This window comes from Nicotiana sylvestris, chromosome 12 (genome assembly GCF_000393655.2).
Source record: "Nicotiana sylvestris chromosome 12, ASM39365v2, whole genome shotgun sequence".
Taxonomy (NCBI): domain Eukaryota; kingdom Viridiplantae; phylum Streptophyta; class Magnoliopsida; order Solanales; family Solanaceae; genus Nicotiana; species Nicotiana sylvestris.
The window spans coordinates 97,327,864-97,353,155 of NC_091068.1; the positions used below are offsets into that span (position 1 = coordinate 97,327,864).

Genomic DNA, 25,292 nt, shown 5'->3' on the forward strand with positions numbered 1-25,292 from the left:
TTGGCATATTGGTGGTAGTGATCAGTTCCTTTAGCATGATCAAGTTATGCAAGTGATTTGAAACGGTACGCGTGAGGCTTGTCGGCCGCCGTAATTGATGTTATTCAGAAGTATTCTACTGTTATGGCCTATCATGTGTAGGCGGATCCCGGAAAGGCTATGGTGCCTTAGTCCACTACTTAGAGATTTGCATATTCTACGGTTGAGAACTCACCTATGTGTTGCTATGGTTCTCCTGAAGTGAGTTAAATGAAAAGTTTTATATGATGATATGTTAGTCTATTAGTGGTTCCGGAGTTATGATGAAAAGCGTGTTCTATCGTATATTGGCATGTTGGGTGCAGTGAGTGGTATGAAATTTGAAGTGAGGATCAAGGTTGCATTCTGGTGTTGACGAGGATGTCACGAGCTCGGATAAGCAGGAAAGAGGTTTTGATGTTTAAAGTAAGTTGGTATTGTCTGCAGCATCACCTAGGATCCGTGTTTTGTGAAAAACGCTTCGCATCCTGGTTAAGGATCTCTTGATCGCTTTTCAACGTTAGTGCAGTTGGTGGTTTAGATGTACAGACTTGTTACCTGTTACGGAAAGTTATGGGAGCGTGCCCCACGGGAAGGTTGTATAAGTGTGGCATGTAGTCGCTTTATTGATTGAAGAATTAAACCAAGTATGAAGATTGTGGTAATATCGTTAATTTGAGAATTGATGCCTGGAGGGAACTCTACTTATTGGGTTGTGGACTGTGGAGGATTACTCCGGTTATGATGGTTGTTCTTGTGTGTTATGAGAAAAAGGGGAGTTATTATGGGCTTTTGAAAGGTTATTAGCCTAGTTCAGTGCGATTAGAATCAACTTGAGGTTTGTGGATGGATTTAAATGTGAATATGGGTCGTATATCAGGCCGAATGTGTTCATTTCAGCATACCGCTCCTTATGGAGGTGTATTCAGACATGGGGTGTTATTCTGTCGTCAGCTATTTCATGTAATGATGTATGGCGCCATGTGAGTCATGAGACGGCTTGGTGAATTGCTTATGTGCTAAGGTTCTGCGTAAAGATGATGTTATATGAGCAGAATGGCTCTCCAGATTCAAATCGTATATCGCACCTCAGATGTGCTTGAGTTTGTAGCTTATAACACTATATGTCTCCTCAGGGATGGTATCATGCACTTGACGTGCTGGTGACTGACATTCGATATTTTGTTTTAATGAGCAATCTGGCTCGGTGTGTAACTCTTTATGAATTTTATGGGTGGATCGGGTGGCATGCTACATGGTTATGTTATATGGATCGGGTTGCGCGTTGCAATAGTGTGATGCTGAGTACAGTTCCCCGTATCTATTTTTTTATGTGTTTGGTTTCCTATTTTTGGTGAGGAAAGCTCGTATTAGTTGTGTGCCTACATCGCATGTATGATTCACAAGCGGGGTGTTTGTTTAATTATGTTGGTCGCGTCGCATGTATGATTCGCGAGCGAGGCAATTGGATTTCCTTTTCAGAGTTCGTTTCCTTTATGTATCATGTTCGAATTGGTAGCCTATTGGCACATTGGGATAGCATATGAGACTTTTTGATCATGTCCGGGGTGTCTTATTGCCCGAGCAATTCATACTGGGTGAGACAGGATCCTTGAATTTGGGATCAGTGCAATCTGACTATATGAAGTGCATTAAGAAGCTAAGACCATTATTCGGTTCAGAATGAGGTGAGGGTTCTTGTCAGGAGTATAGACCCAATGATTTGTTGATTCGGCAGTTGGTTATGAATTTCTACATATCATTTCCGTCGTGGCGGTATTGTAAGAGCTAGAGCAAGACCTATGCAAGTCATGAGGTGCAATGGGAGCATCAGATTCGTGGAATTTCGAATAATGTGATCAAAGAGCATTATTGTGGTCCTGTGAGTAAAGTGGTGCAAGGTGTGAATTCAGCTAAGGTATGCAGTCATGTTTTGCTGCTGCGTGTAGTTATTGATACGACGAGTGTATGCTGGAACAGGCCTGGCAGAGAATTCCGGATGTTGGAATTGGGCTCTAAGGCTTATTTACTTAAGTGAAAAAGGATATCTTCAGATTGATCAAGCTAGAGTGTGCAGCTGAGTTGTGGTAGCATGGGTAGGTGCTCGAGGTGTTAAACAATGACTTTAGACTACTCCAGCGCAGTTCTTAGCACGTTTGAGGACGAACGTATGTTTAAGTGGGAGAGAATGTAACGACCCGACCGGTCATTTTGAGCTCTAGCGCGTCTCTCAGCAGTCTGAGGCTATGAGCAGTTTCCTTTCAGGTATTACAACTCGTGCACGTGGCCGGAATTGAACTTCGGGAAGTTCAGAGTTGATTTGGAAAGAGAATTCTCATTTCGGAAGCTTAAAGTTGAAAGAACTAACCAGGATTGGATCTTTGAGTAAACGACCTCAGAATCGAGATCTGAAGGTTCCAGCAGGTTCGTATGATGATTTCGGACTTGGACGTAAGCCCGGATCGGGTTTTGGATGACCCGGGAATGTTTTGGCGCCTATTGTGGAAGTTAGCATTTTGGAAGAAATTTCATAAGTTTGGCTTGAAGTGCATTTCAGTATTATCGATGTCCGTTTGGGATTCCAAGTCTGGGAGTAGCTCCGTATGGTGATTCTGGAGCTGGGAGCGCGATCGGAAGTGAATTCAAAGGTCCGTAGGTCATTTTGGAGCCATTGAGCTAAAGATAGAAATTTGAAGGTTTTTGAGAAGTTTGACCGGAAGTGGACTTTTTGATATCGGGGTCGGAATCGGATTCCGGAAGTTGGAGTAGGTCCGTGATGTAGAATATGACTTGTGTGCAAAATTTGAAGTCAATTGGACGTGATTTGATAGGTTTAAACATCGAAAGTAGAAGTTTGAAATTCTAAAGTTCATAAAGCTTGAATTGGAGGTCGATTCGTGGTTTTAGCGTTGTTTGATATGATTTGAGACCTCAAGCAAGTCCATAATGTATTTTGGGACTGGTTGGTATGATTGGTTGGGTCCCGGGGGCCTCGGGTGGATTCTGGGTGGTTAATGGATCGAAATTGGAAATTTTGAGAAGGCTGAAGGATTGCTGCTTCTGTCATAACCGCATCTGCGGTTCTTGGACCGCAGATGCGGTTCTCCCATCGCAGAAGCGGCCCAGGGCGGCCCAGGCCAGGAACCACAGAAGCGGCTCCGCAGATGCGGCCTGGAGACCGCAGATGCGATCCCAGCCCCTTTGCCCTTCTTTCGCAGATGCGGCCCCTTCTTCGCAGATGCGAAAATCTCTGGGCAGTGAGGTGCATTTAATACGGGCTCAAAGTCATTTTTGCTCAATTTCACTCACATCTTGGGCGATTTTGGAGCTCTTGGAGAGGTGGTTCCATCATTCATCATGAGATAAGTAAGTTATACTAGCTTTGAGTTAAATACAAGGTTTATATATGGATTTAGACATGGAAATTTGTAGAAAACTTGGGGTTGAGGGAAAACCTAGAAAATTGATATTCTTGGAATTTGACTACGATTTTGGGTATGGAATTTAGAGAAAATTATATATTTGAGTTCGTGAGGCTATGGGTAAACTTATTCTTCAAAAATTTTGGAAAATCCGGGCACGTGGGCCCGATGGCGTTTTCGTCAACTTTTCAATCAAGGTTAGGAATTGTTATAAATTGGATTGTAATGAATAATTGAGTATATATTAATGGATTGGTATCATTATTGGCTAGCTTTGGAGCTTTGTTCATCGGTTCGAGTCTTCGGAAGAACGTGGAATGCCGGTTATGGATCTTCGGAGAGAGGTGAGTCTCCTTTCTAACCTTGTAAGAGGGAATTGTCCCCATAGGTGAAATAATTGGTTATGTTCTCCTATTTTTGGGGGCTACGTACGCACGAGGTGACGAGAGTCCATGCGTAGCTACTATTATGCTATTGTCCGGGTAGTCTAGGACCCAAAAGCATGATGTACCTGAAAATATTTGTAATCCTATTGATGGTTTGAATTACTTAAATCACATCGAATTAGTAAGTGAATTTCTAAAAGGAATAAACTTCCTTTTCTTAAATTGTTAAAAGAGAATTGGCTTTTATTTGGATAAATGTTCCCCGATAAATTCTTAATTGGCTGTTTGAGCATTGTATTTCTATGTGTACCTGCGTCGCATGTAGGATTCACGAGCAGGGTATTTGTTTATGTATGTTGACCGCGTCGTAGGTATGATGCACAAGCGGGATAATAGATGCATCTATGGTTCGCGCCGTTCGACCCTCGGTAGTGCACATTTTACATTTCTGTTGGATCGGGCCGTACGACGTCGGCAGAATTTGCGCATGCTTGTAGTGTTTGCCTTGAGACTTATTGATATTGATATTTGCTCTCCCTGACTTGAGATATTTGAAAACTAATGGATTTTGAATCTGGAGAATTTTAATATGAAAAGGAACTTTCACCTGTTCGTGACTTACTTGAAATTTCTGTCATTCTTAATAAAATCCATGATTATTCGCATTAATAATATATCATTATTTGGACTATTAGTAAGTGTCAAAGTCGACCATCTCGTCTCTACTTCTTCGAGATTAGACGGGATACTCATTGGGTACACGTTGTTTTCGTACTCATACTACACTTTTGTGCATTTTTGTTGCACATGCACATGCGTCTCTAGTGGCCTACTGGGCGTGACAGCATGGTTGACACGGAGATTTAGGTGAGCTGCATTTCTCGAGGCGACCCGCAACCAACAGAGTCTCTTTCAGTTTTCTGTATTTATTTTCTGTCCAATATTGTATTCCGAACGGTTGTGGTATTACATTATTTCCTAGAAATTGCTCATGCACTTGTGACACCGGGTTCTGGGAGGATTTTTGGGTTATTCAATATTAAGTTTGTTAAAGACTTCATGGTTATTTCTGTAAATTTCATTATTCGTTATGTAATGTATAAAGAAAAGATTTTAAACAAATACTAAAATTGGAATTTAATTAAGTAGTTTGGTTGGCTTGCCTGACAGCGGTGTCTGGTGCCATTACGACTCTTAGTGGATTTTGGGTCATGGCAAGAGCATTCATAACTTCTTCATTTAATTGTTGACCTGGTGCAACATCATGGAAAAATTGACTATCGGAAAATTGAAAATAAGGGTTATCACTATCAAGAATAACAGGTGGAGGAGGACGGGTAACAGGCCTGGGTCGGGGAGCCGGGGGAAGAGTAGTAGCTTGGCGACTAGATTCACCAATTTTAAATTTTCCTTACCCTCACCACCAAATATTTTTTTCAAAGAAAAGTCCATATTAACTATAATTATACTAACTAAAACCAACAAAACTATAATATTAAAACTTAAGAGTTGGAACGAGTTTACCAAATTGACGAACAACTTCTTGAAAATTGAATATCGTTGAAGACTTGAATACTTCAATTCACCAACTTCACAATTTTTCACGAAATTGCAATAATAAAGTAAGCAATTATAGAAGAAAATTAGAGAGAGATTGATGAATTTGTGAGTAAAAATGAAAGAATGAGGGGGTATTTATAGTTGAGAATAGAGAAAAAGTGTAATTAAAAAAAGATTAGGGTTAAAACAAAGTTTGGGGGCCAAATGGCTATTTTTGAAAGTGCCAAACGGCTAAAAATCAGGCCAACGACTACATTTTAAAATTCTGACTATTGGCCCTTTTTGAATTTTTTTTAAAAAAAAATAGCCGTTGGGCCTGTTTGGCCCAGTTGAACTGCCCAGGCCCGCTTGCCGGTCCCGGGCTCGCGGGCTTTTTGGTGAGGACCGACCCACGTGGGCTTTTTGGACCGCTAGAGACCGGCCTGTTTGAACTGGCCTGTTTGGCCCGCTTGCACGCGGTCCCGGGCTAGGCCCGGCCCACAATACACCCTTATTGGGAAGTCGCTCGAGCTAATCCAATGCCTTCCCTCTAAGTGAAAATGGGAAGAGTCTCAACCTAAGAGCATCATCAGCCACATAAGTTTGCTTGCTCCCCCAACATGTATCCACGAACCCCTTAAGATGTTTGTAAGCATTTTGATTTGCAGCGCCCGTGAAGTACCCACATTGCTATAGTAAGGTCAACATCACATTGCTTATTTGAAAATTGCCCGCCCAGATTCGGGGTGGGACAATAACACTTGCATAGCTTTGGTTCGGAAGCACTCTAGGAGCCACTCTTGGAGGTGGCGGAGGAGGACCTGGGATATTGTCATTAACATTAGCATTAGCCCGGCGGCCTCTACGTTGTCCTTGAGGTACAAGAGGCACCTTATCATTTCCGACATCATCTACCTCCTCCCCCGCAATCACATTTCCAAGAGGGTCATTGGCGTTGTTCGCTGCCATTTGGTACCTGAGTTGTGACACAAACAAAATTAGTAACAAAAAAGGAAAGAAGAACAATACACAAAACTATTTAGATAGATAGCCAAAACCGTTAGCTCCCCGGCAATGACGCCAAAAAGTGATCGAGGCCAACCCTACACTACTATTCAGTAGCGAGAGAGGGTCGAAGCAGCTTTTACCCGATTAAGGTTGGGATCGATTTCCACAGGGAGCTAGAAGTTGGAGTCGGGTGTCTGTCTAAAGTGGAGTTGTGTATGTGTTCCAAATTGCACTTCTTAACATTTTTGGGTTTTTGATTTACTTCTAATTTTATCAAACTACAATGCTAAATTAAACTAGAATAAACTAAAAGTAAACTATTGCGAGTTGTTCAAATGGTTAAAAGGCACTAGGGTAGTGACTTTCGCCTAGGTGGTCAATTGACAGATACTTGAGCCTAAGGCATGATTCACATATTTGGGGAGTATGATATAACCATTGCACAATTTTACTCACTCTACACCTCTCGGTGGTTCGAGTGATTTTGCCAGAATTGACTTTCTCAAGACCAATTGGGTATGCAAATTTGCACAAGCAATCAAGGTTCAAGTCGGGTATTATTATCTCTAGGTTTAACCCTTTAATTGGGGCTATCAATCTCTTGAGTACGCCCCAATTCCTTGTTGGACCAATTTCAGAGACTTAGGCTCTCTTTCTTAAGAAGAGCCAAAGTCAACTAAACACAAACTAGTATTTGCAACCACCAATTCAGCAATTAAACATAAAATTAGTCCAAATATCAAACACCCATAGTCAATCTAGCCTGAAAACACAAGACCCATCAATTACCCACACTAAGGTTGAGCCACAACCCTAGCTTATGGGTCTAGCTACTCATAATTAGAGAAGAAAATAAAGAAATAGATGAAGAAAAACTCATATTAATTAATTGCTAAGATAAACTAGAAGATTCAATGTTGAAATGAAGCTAAAGTTACTCAAAATAGCTAAAATATTCGAAGTCACGAGCGCAGCCCAGTACCAAAACTATCTGATAATCTAAAAATGGGAAAAGAAGCTATTTATACTAAGCTGAAAAATCTGGACAAAATACCCCTGCGGGGCTAGTGCAGACCGCACAAAATCACGTGCGGCCGCACTAAGTCTCTTGAGTTAAAATTCAGCTCTCTGAACTTGGGCAATGCGGACCACACAGAATCGAGTGCGGCCGCGGTGGCTTCTAGTGCGGTCCGCATGAAATGGAACGCGGATCGCATTGGCTTCAATCTCCAAACTGACACTTCTCTGATCCTTGGTTTTTGCGGACCACACTAAATCGAGTGCGACCGCAGTGACTCCAATGCGGACCGCATTAAATCTTATGCGGTCGCATTGCCTGTTGGCCTGGAAGTCCACCTCTCTGAACCTCACTTGTGCTGACCGCACAGAATGGTGTGCGGCCGCATTGAGCCTACTTTGCCTAAGCTTGTCTTGTCTTGGTACTTGTGCAAGTTTCACTCCTTTTTGAGCCGATCTTTGACATCTTGTCACTTTGTTGATCAAACCTGCAATCAAGTACAACTTGTGAGCTTTTTGAGACTATTTTATACAAATTTCTAATCAAAACATAAGCAAGAAGAAGTATAAAATGTATCAAAATCCCTAGTTATCACTGATCAATTCTGGTTTCGATCGTCGGGGACGTCGATCTCAATGGGTACCTCAATATCCAAACTCGGTAACTTGTCTTCGTGCTTAGGCCTGATCCATTACGAGGCTGACTCTCGATGCAGATCTCTGATCTCAAAATAATGGCAAAATCGGGCGAGCCCAATTTTACCCGTATACAGATATCATTGTGGGTATAGCCTGCTTGTTCTAGGTAGTGTCTCACCTTGAAAATCTGTTGTACCACCCATGATGCATTCTTAGGGTCAATATTCCAACCTATTCTCCCTTTATATAGTATGTGTTGACTCAAATGAACCAAAACTTTTCCTTTCTCCTACATATATTTCACAGTAATTTCCATATAGTTGCTTGGTTCCGACAATTAACATACAGCAAATTAAGGCCATCAGCTGCTTTAGGAGTACATATTTTATTCCATGCAATCAAGGACTACCTTGTGAATTCAGTAGTGCCTATCCATAGGAATCTTCTGCAGATTGTCTCTATAAACTGGACAAGCGTTTTTTGGAAGAATGAACACTTGAGCCCAGAAAGTTTGAATGGCATATAACACACTCTTGATCAATTGTGTTTTGCAATCATATGAGAGAAATTTAGTTGTCCACGAGGTTATTTTTCCCAGCATCTTTTCAATAAGAGGCTTACATTGCAGAATCAACAGTCTCTTGGTACTTAGGGGCACAACCTAAGTACCTTAAGGGTAGCTCTCCTCTTCCAAAAATTTAAAGTTGCCATAATCAGCCCCTCAGTATTATGACTCCAAAATAGATTGAGCTCTTGTTGGAGTTGGCTATTAGTCCTGATGCTTTAGAGAATATTTGGAACTTATCATGTAAAGCCTCAACATTTCTATTTTTCGTTGAAAGCACCAAACTGAAAAAAATGAGAAAAACTCATGTGAACTTATAATTCTCCATAACTAGGTATCTAAAAAATATGCTTTAATTAAGTTCCGTTTTTTTGGGTAACTAATTATGTTCCATTTAAACTAGAATCTTGTTTTTATATTTTCATTCACAAAATGACTTAAGACATCTTCTAGATTTACGCATATTTTTTTGCCCAATAGTAATACTCATTTCTTTTCCGTTTACCACATTTCACCAACAATTTTGATTCCCGGCTGAAAGACTTGACAGTAGGCCCGTGGGGGTTTAAAATTGTATACTCGACCCCCCGTGAAAATGGCGGAGCTAAGGCAGAGAACGGCAGAGATGGAAGCAACGATAGATTCAATTGGCGACGACCTACTCCACAACATCCTCTCTAAGCTTCCAGCCTTAGTCTGTGCAAACGCCGCGTGTGTTAGCCGCTCATGGAACCTCATTATCACTACTCTCCTTTCTTCCCCTAATCTCTACTCTGCATTTTTCTCAGCTCTACTCTATTTATAATTCGACACCTTTGTATTTCTTTACAAATTTCTTTGATATTATTTTAGTATGTTTAAGTTATTCAACTTTTAAACTTTTCCTTAATTAAGCTAAACTTTCATTTATTACCTCAATATTTTGCTTTCACCATCACTAAGATAATATTCCATTCATTCCAGTTTCATGCGACACTATATTCTTATTATTCCGTTTAAAGCATAAATGATACTTTTTTATATTTGAAGACATATTTAAGACCACAACTTAGCCTCAATCCCAAACAATTGGGTTCCGCTATATCAATCTTTACCGACCATATTTGAAAAGAAAGAGGGGTTGCAGTAGGTTTAGGTTGATTGCCAGTGTAAAACTAGCCAATTTCATAAAAAAGTGGTAGTCAAAGTCTTTAACAAAGTAGTAATAGTGCCAAACAAATTGGGACACCAGGAGTTCTTCTCTATTACCTCAAAATTTTAGTTTCTTGCATTTCTGTGAATTTAATGGTTTATAAATTGAATTCTGATGTAGGGTACTGTAAATAGGCTGTTGACAAGGTTTTAGCAAGACCTATTCGACCCCAGTTCGTCATTGCTTCTATTAGTCCTTCTTTTAGTTTGCATCAAGCTCGCCCACTTCTATGTGCTCTTCAATCTTATTATTAATGAAAAATCACAATTTCTTAAGTACAATTATGAGGTCTCTTTGTTCTATTTGCATTTTCAGATGTTGTACGTTGCTGTCCTCTGAAAAAGTTTTGTTCTTGATTTCATCATTCCACTCATAGTTTTCTACATTAGAAATAAGCTGTGTATGTATGGTGTGTTCTTATTTTGCAGATAACTTGAAAATTTGGCTCCAAAATTCCAACAATTACTCTAGTATCTCAAGGAATTTTTGGGCGCAATGCAGTTAGTGATGAATTTGAAGAGGTTAGTATAGATGCTAAGACGAAAAATAAGTTTTGCTTTAAATTTGTGTGCTTGAAGCAGCCTCTTTATCTCCACAAGGGTAAGGGTAAGGTTTGTGTACATATTACCCTCCCCAAACCCCACTATGTAGGATTATGTTGTTGTTTTAAATTTGTGTGCTTTTGTTTTTGAAAACTGAAGTAGATAATCTTCCAGGTCCAATGGGAATTTATTGAGGATGATGATGATACTCATGCTATCCTTGGGAATGAGAACCGGGGAGTTTTACTAACTGTTGGTTTCTTTCCAGGATTGAAAGTCAGTTTGATGCCATTGTTATCGAGAACTCAGGTAAAATTTTATTCTAATATTTAACCCTGACATATTTAGAAATAAGTTCGTGATATTGAGAGGATGCTGAACTTTTATTATGGAGGTTGATTTGTGAGATAATGGTTAACTTGATTCGTAATGGTTTTAATTAATACGCTGAGCACAAATCTCAGGGAACTCAAGCACAGGGGCGGATGCAGAGGGTCAGTAACGGGTTCAATTGAACCCATAACTTTTGACGCAGAGTAAAGATTTATGTGTAAAAAATTCCTTAAAATTGTAAAAATAATAGATATGAACTCATAACTTTAAAAATATAATAGGTTCAATGCTAAAAACTTTATAGTTGATCCCATAGAGTTTAAATCCTGGATCCGTCTCTGCTCAAGCACTCATGGTTGATGAATTGTAGTCAATATCAGGGAACACCCATCCTCTCTTTCTGGTTTCGCATCACCGACGGTTATTTTGTTATTTTCTGTAAGTCGAATGTCTCATTATCTTTCCACCTGAAAGAAAGACGCTTATATCTTTACTCATCAAAGTGATACTCTGTATCTGTAATTCAGCTTTTTTCTTCGGTTCATTTTTCTCGTAAGTCATTTACATGTTGGTGGTAGGACCAGGAAACTGACGTGAAACCGTTCTTCAAAAGTTGGGTGAGTTTTTCATCAACAAGCTTCTTGCTTTCCACTCGTGAGAAACTTTATTTTCTTACATTTAGGACCCGTTTGGCCATGAGTTTTGCCAAAATAAATTTGGAATTTATTTTCAAAACTCATGTTTGGCCATAAATCTTGTCCACATTTTGGCAAAATTTCAAGCTAGCGTTTGGCCATAGATCCCAAATTTACTTTGAAAAATCTGATTTGGGTGAAGTTTGGTTTGAAGATGAAAATGTGTTTGGACATACGTTTTCAAAACATATTTCCCAACTTTATTTTAGAAAAACATATATATAATTCCTAAGTTTGAGATTTTGGCCCAAAATCAGCAATTGGGGTGATTTTGGGATTTGTGGTTTGAGATTTTGGCCCAAAATCCCAAATTTATTTTGGCAAAACTCATGGCCAAACGGGTTCCAAATCTCAAACCCCAAATCCCAAAATCACCCAAATTGCTGACTTTGGGCCAAAATCTCAAAACTTGGGAATTATATACATGTTTTTCTAAAATAAAGTTAGGAAATATGTTTTGAAAACGTATGTCCAAATACATTTTCATCTTCAAACCAAACTTCACCCAAATCAGATTTTTCAAAATAAATTTGGGATCTATGGCCAAACGCTAGCTTAGTGTTCTCATAAATCATCAAATTCAAGGTTCTAAGGCCATCTCCAACCTTACCTCCATTCCCCATAATGGAGGCAATTTTTGGGGCAATTTAGCTCTAACCCTCCCCCATTTTTGTCCCCAAAATGGGGGATGAATAGTGTTCCCTCGAATATGGGGTACATTATTCATCTCCCCCATTACTGTTCATCACTTTTTTATTATTATTTTATTATTTATTTTTTTAATTTATCTCTTTATATATACCTAATTATGTTTATGTAATGTCTTTATAATATTAATTTTACATCTTAACTTAGGTGTATAATTTTGATAAATTAATTTTCGTGCATTTATTATTTTTATGTGAAATTGTAAGTTAATTTTATTATACGTTATAATTGTACAAATATATAATTATCTCAAAAAATGAATGGTATAAAAGTTGGAATTTGTTTAATGGAAATTAAAAAATGAAATTGAAATGAAAGATAATAATCTATACTATATTAAAAGCACGAAGGCCTTTAGCGAAATGTCGTTCGCCTTTTTTATCCTTTAAAATTAGAAATATTACTGGACAAAATAGTCATTTAATAATTTTTTCCTAATATTTAGGATATTAAAAGCAATTAAAATTGTGATTACTAAATTTTTCCTTATTTGAACTAGGTAAAAATTCCTAAATTTAGCACTTTAAAATCAAATAAGATTTTACTTTATGAGAATTCCCTTTTTTATTTGAAGTATGTTATAACAAACTATATTTACGGCTAATCATCCTATTAGGGTTTTGGAGTCAATTATCATATTAGTCAACAGAAACTTTGTCGATAGTATGGTTTTATTTTACTAAGCATTCTTAGACAGGAACTATGACATATTTGTGTTTATTAACTTGGATTTTAGTTATGCTTAATGATTTTATTATATTTTTAAGAGTCAATTTTCTTATATTTTACTTTGTGGTGCATTCATAATTCATGGTTGATTATTGCTTCAATTTGAATAAAAGTCTTGTTTTGGATTTTTTTTTTCTTTACTTTGCCATACCAATATCTTGATATGTTTGTTTGCTTATTAGTATTTTTTACTTCTGTTTTTCATCTCTTTTTATATTCTTAACTTGGTATAGTCTAATTCTTGTGCTTTCTTTCTTCCAATTTTAGGTTACAGTATCATGTCTTAGAAGCTTTTGGACCTAAAACAATAAAGTATATACACAACAATGAGTAAAATTTTGTTTCTGTAATTTATTTATTTGAATTGTGCGAAATAGCTATAACTCTTTATTCTAATTCCTGCGCAAAGACGAAAAATTTAAATATTTAATTCAATCTACTATTTATCATGATTTAGTTATTTAAATTATTGATGTTATTATGAAAAGATTTTAAAAACAAGTATTATTAAGTAAAAATATATTATTATTTTTAGCTGGTTAAAATTTATTTATTTTCATTAGTCGGATAAGAGAAGACAGTTGCACTGTCGAATCTTCATAAACTGGTCCACGAAATAAAAGGAGAAAGATAGGAGTAAAGCTTAAGCGAGCACTGAAAGTCTTGAATTATTTTTCACGTGCTAAATAGCACTTGAAGAAGACCCGGTTTGGTGCCCCTCGTATTCATTCTTTCTCCTCTTTTATTCAACATACTTTTTTTCTGTAAGCATACGTTTTATATATATTATTTCTTTATGGCTTTAACCATTATTGGATATGTTATATAATATTCCCAAGAATTTTTCTCTATACTCTTTTACTAATTGCTGCCACACTAATTCTACCTTAAACAAATAATTTAATGTCATCGAACTAAAATTAAGGTAAAGATCAATAATAATAATTTAACTGAAATACCAGCTAGTCCCGCCGAAAGATATAGAAATCGATGAAAATATGTTTTAATATTTAATGCCATAAAAATTATGAAAATATTTTATTTTAAAGACTTAAAGTTGTGCTTCTAAACTGTCGAGCTCAAAAAAATTGAATTTGAATAATTACCTATTCTAAACATATATTTGCAAGTAAAAATATTGTTTTTATTTGTAAAAATAAAAAACGAGCAATAACAATCATAATACGAAGAATTGCATGAATCTATTCTTAAATGTCTTCCTGATGCAAATTTTTTTTTAAAAATTTTGTCTCTGAATTCCAACATGAATTTAATTTTGGTTACATATGTATGATAAACATGACATTATGATATAGAGAAAAATTATATTGAACGCCACAAATATAAAATGAAGTTTATAGCTGAAAATCACCATTCATCATTTTTATAAATTGATATTTTTTATTTTCTTATTTTATAACTCAAGCACATTATTATTTATGTGTTTCTTTAAAATTTTATACTTATTAGTATAGGATACACGCGCAACACACGAAGTATAATAGTATTAAATATAATAATATTATTGATGTTATATCCATATTTTAAGTGTTTAAGAACTTTCTAATCTCAAGTTTAAATAGTTTTTTCTTTTTATTTTTAATATATTTTTTTAATTTTTAATTATTTTTCTTATTTCTGCTATAATGTTATCTAATATGTAATATTATCACATTTCATGTAATTTTTCTACTATATTAAAAGCACGAGGCCACTATTGAAATGTCATTCACCTTTTTTACCCTTTAAAAGTTAATTTTACATTAGACAAAATAGTCATTTAATTATTTTCTAATATTTAGGACTTCAAATTCAACTAAAATTTTACTTAAGAATATCCTAATATTTTGGACTACAAATTCAATCAAAATTTACCTTATTAAATTTTTTTTCCTTATTTGACCAGTTTTTATAAATATCCTTTTAGAGTTTAGTACGTGGCCCCTATTTCTTTTTTTTTTAATTCTTAGCCTATGATGTATGTAATAGTATTTTTTCTCCAAATTAACAATAATTGATTACTTAAAAATATGAAGCATCCATCAGCAATGCATGTTCGCTTTTTTCTTGTTAACTTCTTAAGAGTTTTGATTTAATTTTAACTTTAAATTTCTAGAAGTCTGAACTAATATGGTGTTAATTTAGAAATAAATTATGCTACGGCCATACTATGTGAAATTATAACTACAGTTAATTTTTTAATCTTACGGTAAACTAATGTATTTGGAACTTTTCGAATAACTATAAATTTGTCATTTTCCTCCCTATAATTTTGAAAAATTGACCTCAACATTGTGAACTCTTGAATTTCAAAGTATTTATTAGCAAAGTACATTCAGAATGAGTTTAGAATAGTATTAACTTTTATTTGGCATTGGATGAACGTGCAAAGAAGGGAATTTAGACCTAATCAATAAGAATCCAGACAACTTTTTTACACATGAAGAGGTTTATTTGGCTTGTCTATAATTTTGATTAACTTTGAATGAACAATTATTTTTTTGTATAATGACATTATGAACGTAAAGTTTACAAAGAGATGCAAGATGAGATACAACAAGCGGAGAATGATATTTATAATTATAAATTCTATAAAACTAATTACACTAAATTCATTCAGAAAATGTTGAATTCAACCATATATTGTACGAATTTACTAATATATATTTTCATCATTAAACATATATTGAGTTTAGTTTAACCTCCATTGCTAATTTTTCAATAATTTATGTATATGTTTTATATTGATTAATGTAATGCACACGTGCAACGCATGTACACTAAAACTAGTATAATATAGAAGAGAGAGAAGAATATAAAAAAGTTTGGGGAAAAAAATAGGGAATGGTTGGAGTAAGTTGTCCCTAAAATGGGATAAAGGTTGGAGATGCCCAAAGACAAAAAAGGAGGCAGCGTTGTCTATTTCCTTGATTCCGTTAGATACATCACAAAAGTTCAAGTTATATTTCTGTCCATTTTTTCCTTTCCATAGATTATGCCTTTTGCCCAGAGACTATCATTGTGGGTGAACAAGGTTCACAGTTCTTATACCAAGGGGAAACCACGGTAAACCTTTCTAATAACGAAGAATACAGTTCTGCTGTTGTTGCTCTTTTCTTTCTCAGGGATAGAGGCAAGCCTCCTGGTATGCATTGCTTCTCAGCTGAAACTTTAAGTTGAGCTTTAAATTGTGAATTTTTTAATGAAGTTACTAACGTACTGAATTGATGAGAAAACCCCCCACATACAAGGTGTATATGAAGGTAGACGATACTACAGAAAAAGACATGAATAGGCTTCAGGTGAGGGAGAGAAATGTGTGTAAAAAAATTGACTAATGCTGTTGTGGGCTGTTGGGTTGTGATGCAGGCAAAGTTTGTCGAGCAGACATCGTATATCCATTGAGTTGGGAAAATTGTCCACATGTTGGCTTCTGAAAAGTGAAAATTTTGTAGGACTTGACCTCAAGCTTGGCTTGGTGCGAAGATCTATGAAGTTCCCAATTCCAATGAATTTTGTTGTGGTAAAATATCAAATTACTCATTCAATTACAAAGAAAGGGATAGATTTGGCTCTTTTCAGATCAATTTAATTTCTCAACTAATGATTAACAAAAGAATGGAAAGCTGGCAATAATTTCAGTTATCCTTGTACACGAGCCTAAAGAATAGGTGTGGTAAGTATTAAAAGAAAGCGAAAGAAATAAAGGACTATCAGCTACACACAATGGGTATGACCTAGGCATAGCTATGCTACACTGATGGGTTTACACGACTGAGATAGTAACAAGGAGAGCTGGAAAAGGAACAAGTATGTTTAGCCATTTGATCCTAGCTCATCAAACTTCAATACCAAACACTTAGCAAACACATTGAACTTCTGACTTTGAGAAATTATGTAGGCCTGGACTTAAAACACATTGAGAGAGGGGTGAATGGACTAAGATAAGGCTGAATTGCAGGGAAATAGTAGCATCTTAATGCTATTTTAGGTGCTTAACAGAATGTGAGGAAGTGCAGAAACAGTGAGAAAAGAAAGAGAACAAGATAATTAAGGGAGAGAAAGAGGGGGAAGGAGAGGAAACTTGGGGAAAGAGGTCTAGTAATATCTTTGTCAAAGAAGTCTGCCTTAAACCCAAAGGAAGCATGCAGATGGTCAGAGTTAAAGAAAAAACAAGAAGGAAGTCGGATCTGTTTGACAACTTAGTGGCTGTTACTATAAATTTCATATTTGCCCCAGGGCGTTGATTCAGTGGCAATGGTAGTGTATCGTCGTATGTGTGCAGATGCAAGTCACGAGTTCGAATTCTGGTTGTTGAACTAAGTCTGGTAGTTAAGCGGAAAAGAATAATTTGCTACAATTTTTTTTTGATGCTCCAGGAAAAAATCGTCCTTGATTCCATCCCCTGTTTGCAATCATCTTTGAGTGCTTTGTTTCCTGTAAAATTTCCATCAATAATGGGTGAAAACCAATATAATTGCTGCCGATCTGGTAGGATGGATCTCTGTGCATGGTTCTAGTGATAGGCAGCTGCTCTGGATTTCTGTTTACCTTGTCCACTAATTGTTGGGGCATTCCTTTTAATTTTTCTGATGCCTTTAGAAACAGTAGGTCTTTTGCCAGCCTTTAGGCCCTTTAATTTTTCGCTGATCTAAACACAGTTTTGACCTGATATTTGTAAACCAGCTACCTTATATATTGTTGATCTCCTTGCCCTGTTGGAAATTAAGACCTTTCATGGTCCCATTTGTTTTACTGTAAAATTCTGTTTTGTGAAGTTCTGAATCATGTGCCTTCTGTTGATAAGATGCCATTAATTCTTGTGCCAGGTATTCTGGTGAAGTCGGAATTCTGTTGATTTCTGATGGCTTCCACTCAATGGACTCTACCCAAGCAGTCCACTCCACCCATAACAGAAAAATATACAGTTGGCTGGAGTGTTTTTTAACCATTCGCCTCCTCTTGGAGATGGTTCTGTTTAACTAAAAAATGAAATTTTAGTCAAAGCTAGAATTTAGAAGAACACAGGTTACTGATAATTAAAAGAGTGTATAAAAAGAAGTAATTTAGGTAGCAAGAGAGTAATCAAGAGAAAAACAAGTAAACCAAAGTTTATATCAATAGCACTTCATGTCCCCACGATTGATCAGATGTCTCCCTTTTATAGATATCTTGGAGACATATGTTTTGCCCAAATCATAATGAGGCTGTTATGAGTAATTAAAGACATTTAATGCTACGTTACATAATCATTATATTCAATATAAATTCTCTAATGTATTCCACATTTAATGCCATATCTGCACTCTTTTCTATTGTCAGATTCATTCATTTTGATTCTCGGACATAAATGACTTACATAGGTACGGGTGTTGGGTTATTTGTATTCCTGCCCGTGGCTCTTCCTCTGCCATTTGCTCGTATCTGTTGCAACTCGTGCCTCTTGGCTAGTTGTAATTCTTTGACCATTTTGACCAGTCTACGTGTTTCGACACGTATTCGACACGTCACCTTTATATTTAAATACAATTTTTCCCAATACAGATAGTCCCCCCACTTTCCATTTATTCATCAATTGAATATTTGGATTTCATAAAAAGAGAATTTTTGTCACCATTAATCTATGACAAAATTGACGCTTCAATTGTCGCTTCCATTTAATGCTCCGTACACGTGTTTTTTCCCATTGGTTCTGCAGTTTTGCAACCCTTTTCAAGGCTTTTTACGGCTCCACTATTCACGAAGTGCTAGTTATCATTATTATGGTCCTTCCATCACTGCACTTTTACCTTTGGCGGTGGCGTATTAATATAAATATAACTTCTTTCCTTGTCTTTTACCACATAAAGCTTATTAAACACTTAATTCCTCACATTATTCTTCTTCGCCATGTCTTCACCAAATCCTAACCCTAGGAGAGTTCCCATTGTTGATACCTTCCCTAATGCCCCCATTAGACATAGAAGGGGAGGTAGACTTCGTAGCTTAGGGTCTACTCGCGGTGGTAGTTCGTCTATACCTTCTCCTAGTTCTGGTCCTTCTTCCAGAACCAGAGGTTCCCTTTCTCACAGATCTTCTTCTAGGAATAAAGAACCTTCTGAACCATTATGTGAACCTTTAGTAGAAGAGATAGTCCCTACAGAATTATCTTTTTACCATGATAGGGAATCTCTTAGAAACCAAGTTTCCGCCTTAGATCGTGCTGATGCTTACCCCACTCAAATTACAGAAGTTTTGACTCCTGTAATTCGTAAAGACTGCCATTGGAGTAATGATTTTTCCATTATTATCCCTAATCCAAATTAGAGAATTACTTCTTACTTGACTGGATTCTCTTTTGTTTATACATACCCTTTCACTTTAGGGTTCAAACCAGCTATTGACCCAGTTATTCTTGAATTTTGCCGTTTCTTTAATGTCTGTTTGGGTCAAATTGGCCCAATCATATGGAGGGTTGTTGCCTGTTTGAGGTATTTAACCAATTTGGCTGACGTTTCTTTTACTTTCCCTCACCTGATTCATCTTTACTCCCCTAGTCTTTTCCGTAATGGCGTTTTTACCCTAGTGGCCAGGAGTAAGAGGGTTTTAGTGAGCCCTAAAGATGACAAAGACCGTGGTTGGTACGCCCGATTTGTTGCTGCCCCCATTGTTGGTTTAGTGGGTGAGAATAACGTTCCCTTCCCTGAGAAGTGGAATTTTACACGTAAGTCTTTTATCCATCTCGTACCTTTTTCCTTCAAGTTTATCAACTTCTCTAATTTTTGCTTTTTTTTTTAGCAACCATGGGAGCGGTGGAAAATATTCCCAATTTTCGTGGTTGGGTAGATAAATTGCTGAAGGTCGCACCAATAGATGGTAGATCTTGGAAAACACTTTCTAACCGTTACGGTTGGAAAGTAAAGACTCATGGTAAGAGCTTTTATTTCATCTTTCATGCATGTATATATTTTTCTTTATGGTTCTAACTTTCGTCCTTCTTTTTGTCAGGATTTGCTATTCGAGGAGTTACTGCTGAAGCAGTTGCGGCCTCTCGTGTCTCTTCGGGAACCCGTACTCATTCGGGAACCTGCATTTCTTTAGAAAGAGCCCGAGAAATAGTCTTGGGTTCTTCTTCTGCAAAAAGGAAAACTGTTGAAGAAGAAGACTCTGAAGAAGAGGAAGATGGGGGTTCCCTGGTGACGAGGCCACGAGCTAGGAGGCGCATCGTCTCTGATGACGAAGCTGAAGTTTCCTCTCGTCTTTCTGTTTCTCTTACCGAACCTGTTGAAACCCCAGTAATAATTCCCGACGATGATGTCACTCCCCATGATACTCATGAGTCTATTGATCAACTTTTCTTTAGTGGTTTTGGTAATGGAAGTTTAGGGCCTATTTTAGATGAAATACCCTTATCTTCTTTTTTAACTCCCGTGTCCGTGATTCCTTCCTTACCAACCCCAGCTGTTTCTGTTCCTTCTTCTACTATTTTCACTTCCTCTACCGCTCCTCCTTCGACAATTCCCTCTCCTATCGTTCACCATACGGAAGTGGGCTCTTCAAGTAAAAGTGTCGCTATAAGGAGGGTAACCATTGAAGTTCCTGCTGATAGCAGCCTTTTGAGGAAGTCAGGTCAGGCAGATGTATGGCTGGAACCTTTAATTGGTCCAATTGAAAAAGCAAAGTTGTAGAGCCATAGTTCCCTGACTCTAATGAATGATATCGTGCATTCCACTTTGAAGGTATTTTCCTTCTCTCCCTTCTTTACTTTGTAAAAGTTTTTTATCTTTGGGATTATTATATTCTTATTTCCCTTCCTTTTTTTTAGGTCAATCTTATATGCACAGAAATGATGAACAGAATCCTTCTCTTGAAGAAGGTAGCACGTGATTCTCAGTTGGAGGCGATCAATTGGAAGGAACAATTTGAGAGTGCACAAATTGATATGGAAGATTTACAAGAAAGCAAGAGTACCTTAGAACAGCAGGTGCGGGCTTTAACTTCAGAGTTAGCGGTTGCAAAAGCTTCCTCAAGCCAAGCAGAAAAAGACAAAGAACGTCTTGAATCTTCCTTGTCAGAGCAACTATCTAAGGCCAGCGAAGAGAACAGAGAGTTGAAGGCTCTTTTGCGTCAAAAAGAAGTTTACGCTAGGGAGCTCGTGCAAAGCTTAACTCAAGCACAAGAGGACCTTCGAGTCTCGGCTGATAAGGTTTGTGCTTTAGAGAGATCCCATGCCTCTCTTCAAGCTTCTTACAACTCCGCCTTGGCTGAAAATGAAGAGCTAAAGAATGAGATTGCTGATTGGGAAAAGGATTATGAGATCCTTGAAGAAATATCTGTTGTTGAGGTAAGTTGGGCATTTTTGAATTCACGTCGAGATACCCTAATTGAAGCTAGCCAAGAAAACTTCAACCTGGAGTCGGAGTTAGCTAAGATCAATGAAACCATTGAAAAAGTTCAGCAAACTCAGGACTTCCCTTCTCCCGTGGTTGAAGATCCCATGAATGTTGAAGTTGATACGGGTATCCCAACTCTTTCAAGACCAATCGAGCATGTTGTTACAAGTCAAGTTGAAACCGCATCTGTTGATGCACCTGCCCAAATTGAGCCCGCTGCTATTGATGTTCCTGCTTTAGTTCCACAAACCTCTCAGTGACCAGTTTTAATCATTTGAATGATTTTGTTCTTGCTTTTATTTTGGAAAATTGCAATCAAACCCTTGGCTTCATTTGAGGGTTGATTTTGGAAATGCAAGTCCCCAAGTCTTTTATAGGGCAATCTGTATAAACAATTTCATAGTTTTATGACTAAGTTCGAACTTAGTCTTAGATTTTTTATATATTAAGAAGTTTTTCATGTTATTATCTTAAACTTCTGTTTGCTTTATTCTTACTTTTATTTTTAAGGACTTACAGAATAATTTGCATTTTTGTTTTTCGAAAATGCTTCTGTTAACCTCATGACTAATTAATTTAAACATGAGTTTTATAAAAGAGGGCCCTTTTATACTTCAACACTTAATGAAGAAGACGTCTCAACTTCATAATGGTGTTGCCATACGATAAAAGAAATAGGAACACACATGTTTCTTTGAAATAACTTTGACTAGTTTTGAATAATACTTTACATGTATTTGAATTACATCTATAACTTTCTCGTAACTGTTTTTCTTGTAATAGATTTTTTCAAAAGAAGAATAATAGACACGGTTTTTTTTATAACCCATTTCAGTACATAGCCTTTACCCTAACTATAGTGAGGTTTTTTCTTTGGCCTTAGTACGTGGCTTCATCTCGTGACCTTGTGACTTTTACTCTGCACTTGACTCTTTTAGACTTGATTTTTCTTAATCTTCTTTGCCTTCTTTATACACATATCTGTGTATATTATGTAGTCCCCCAAGTGTTTGAGTGTTGAAGTACGAAGCCTTAAGCACTTGATAGATTCTCTTATTTGGTCCTTTTCCTGAAAAGGAAAAACATACGGGACTCGGAGGTGCGATTTTAGATGAAGACTGCTTAACTCGTATGAATTTCTATCAGAATAATTGTAACCCTAGGCCAGGAATTTTAGGTTATTCTGTGATCGTGACTCATCATTTAATATGGGTTAGCTTTTTGCCTATTATCTAAAATCGTTAGTAAAATTTTAACAATTCAAAAATTAAATTTGAAATAGTGATACCTGACCGTGAGTATTCCTTAAAAATAGTATCTCTTCAAATGAACAACATTCCAATGTGAAGGTATTATCTTGTCATCCATTGTCTCCAGCTCATATGTTCCCTTGCCTGCAATATCACGAACTCTATAGGGTCCTTCCCATGTTGGACTTAATTTACCCGCGTTATCTGCCTTTGTGGATTGAAAACCCTTTTTAAGCACGAAGTCCCCCACTTTGAAGAATCTGAGGTGTGCTTTTCGGTTGTAATATCGTTCTATGACTTGCTTTTGTGCTTGCCATTCTTATCAATGCAGCTTCTCTCCTCCCCTCGAGTAAATCTAGATTGACTCGCATCTCCTCGTCATTAGGACCGCGGACCGGAACCTCAACGGAACGGCACCTCGATCGGCTCTTCACCTCGGTACACTTCACTATCTCTCTCATCCCGAACTACACGTGGCCTGATTCCTGTATAACCAAGGATATGTAGGCAGCTCAGATACCAGGGCTCGGTCACATTCCCTCCCTTTCCTTAAGTGTAGTCCGTCCAAGTAATGGTCGGGTCAAAAACACGTCTAGTCGTTCTTTGTCGGAAAACTCTTCGTGTTTCCAGTCAAAGAGGGGCAGCTGTAAGCACGTGATTTTTGACCCTCCCCGAGGATTTTCACATTTTTTTAGCATAAATATGTAATTGGGTCTAATATAGCCATTTTAACTATTTTTACTTTATTTCGTTGCAAAAAGAAAAAAAATCACAAAAAATATATATATAAATTTTAGTTTATGTATTTCTCATAGACTTGAAAAAATACAAAAAATGCACTTTATTTTTGTACTTTATATAATTTCGAAAATAACCAAAAAATATAGTTCTATTAATGTTTTGTACTCATTTTAATTTCTTAAAAATACAAAAATATTACTTTATATTTTATCCTTATTTAAAAACGAAAATTACAAAAAAAATAGTTTTATTAATGCTTTGTAGCTATTTTAAATCTTGAAAAATATATTAAAAAATATATAGTTTTGTTTAAATATTAGTCTTATTTTTTGTAGTTATTTTGCTTACATAGGATTAGTCGAACAACGTTGTGTTCTTAATCGGGTCCGGGCAAAAGAATAATATTCGGGTTCAAATTACCCGCTTTTAGGCCTAATTTCGGACCTAGCCCATAATAAACCGAGTCCATGACACATGGGGAACCCCACCACACGTGGGGGACACAAATCTCGAACCCCACCACGCGTGGGCTCATTTTTTTGGGCAAACCCATTACAAAACACGGAGGACTTTTTTTTGAAAGGGGAGGACGCACAGATTTTTGAAAAAACTAGGGACTACTGTTGATCTTCTTCAAGAGAAGAAGAACAGGAAAACCCTAGCTCACGTCAAAACCCACGATCCTCTCACCAGTAAACACCACCACCAAACCATCCCGTCTCCTCTCAAACTCCGTCGCAACCCACTCCCTCCATCCCGTCCAGTTTCTCCGTCGACCACTGTTCATCTTCTCCAAAGGGAGAAGAACAAAACCCTAACGCTCCCTCCATTGAAACCAGTCCGGATTCCTCCATCGCCACCATCGTTCCACCTCCATCAACAACCCCAAAACCACCGTCAACCTCCAGCTCCCCCCCCCTCGTCGTCACTGTCCAACCAACGACCCAAACACCATGTCCGAAAACTACCCTCAACCCTAACCCAAAACCACCGTGAAACCTACCACTACTGTCGCGTCTCCAGTAGTGAACGAAACCACCTCCCTCCGTCGGCCTCTGCCCAACACCACCACCCAAACACCAGCACCAAACAGACCACCAAACAGGCCCGTCGACAACCGCCCAACCCAGCTCCTTCCATCGCGTCGTCACTGCCCCCTCGCCGGAACTCGAGCAGCTGTTGCTGCGTTGTCAAGCTCTCCATCACGTCCGGCGACCATAACCCAAAACCAACCACTCTCTCACGTCCGAGCTCCAGCCATTAACCACTGCCCAAACGACCCTCCAGAACCTGTTTCCTCCTCATATCCGAACGACCCCTTCTGCTTATCTTCACGTACCTGCTGCGTCGAGAAAATCCAGCAGCAGCCGATATCTCGTGCGTTGATAGTTTTGGCCGAGCTCTCTGCTTCCATCGAGGTCGTCGTTGTTCAGTGAGGTCCGGTTTGAGTTCCGTCGGAGTCGTGTTTGTCGTTCTGAGGTTGTCGAGGTTTGTTTTCTAATCTTTGTTTGAGTTGCTATCGGTCACTGTAGTGTCCGAGCTTGAATAAATGTTATGTTGAAGATCTTGTTTAAATCTGTTGAGTTTTAGTTTTGTGCTTACGTTACTGCTATCTCAAATTGGCATGCTAGACGAAAGTTGTACAAAAGTCTTCATGTTCGTGACTAGCTCGCCGAATTGGTAGTCGGATTGATTTAATAAGTTCTATCATAATTTTCTTAGTCATTGTTCTGTTATTTACCATATGGGTTAGTTCTAAAGGTATGTTCATGTTTAATTATAATTCGTCAAGCTCGAGATACTCTTCATTAGCCGTGTATCCTACTAGCTTCCATTGTTTGATTAATAAATTAGGATTTTCTTTAGAGACGAACTTAATAGAGAAATGTAGTCACTGTAGGTTTATCCTTAAAAATAAAAATGAGACGAGCCTCTCCAAATAAAAATGCATAAGCTGCGGGGCCCTCTAAATGTATATATTAAATACTTAGATTCCGGGACGGGCCGTTTTAGCAAATTTCACGGCCCTACCCAAAATAATAATGCGCTAGTTGCTTTAGGCGCGCCTTTAATAATTTAATTTTCCTAAACTCGGGTGCACATTTATGTGACCCAAATCTAAATCTCAACGGAATC

The 25,292-nt window shown here is 37.5% G+C and overlaps 1 long non-coding RNA gene across 1 annotated transcript; it reads left to right on the forward strand.

Annotated features, from left to right (window-relative positions):
* Positions 1-9,445: 9,445 nt before the first annotated feature.
* LOC104231572 (uncharacterized) lies at positions 9,446-11,271 on the forward strand. The gene is made up of 3 exons (XR_712108.2): positions 9,446-10,307; positions 10,503-10,637; positions 10,793-11,271. It is a non-coding gene; the product is annotated as an uncharacterized lncRNA (long non-coding RNA).
* Positions 11,272-25,292: the final 14,021 nt, after the last annotated feature.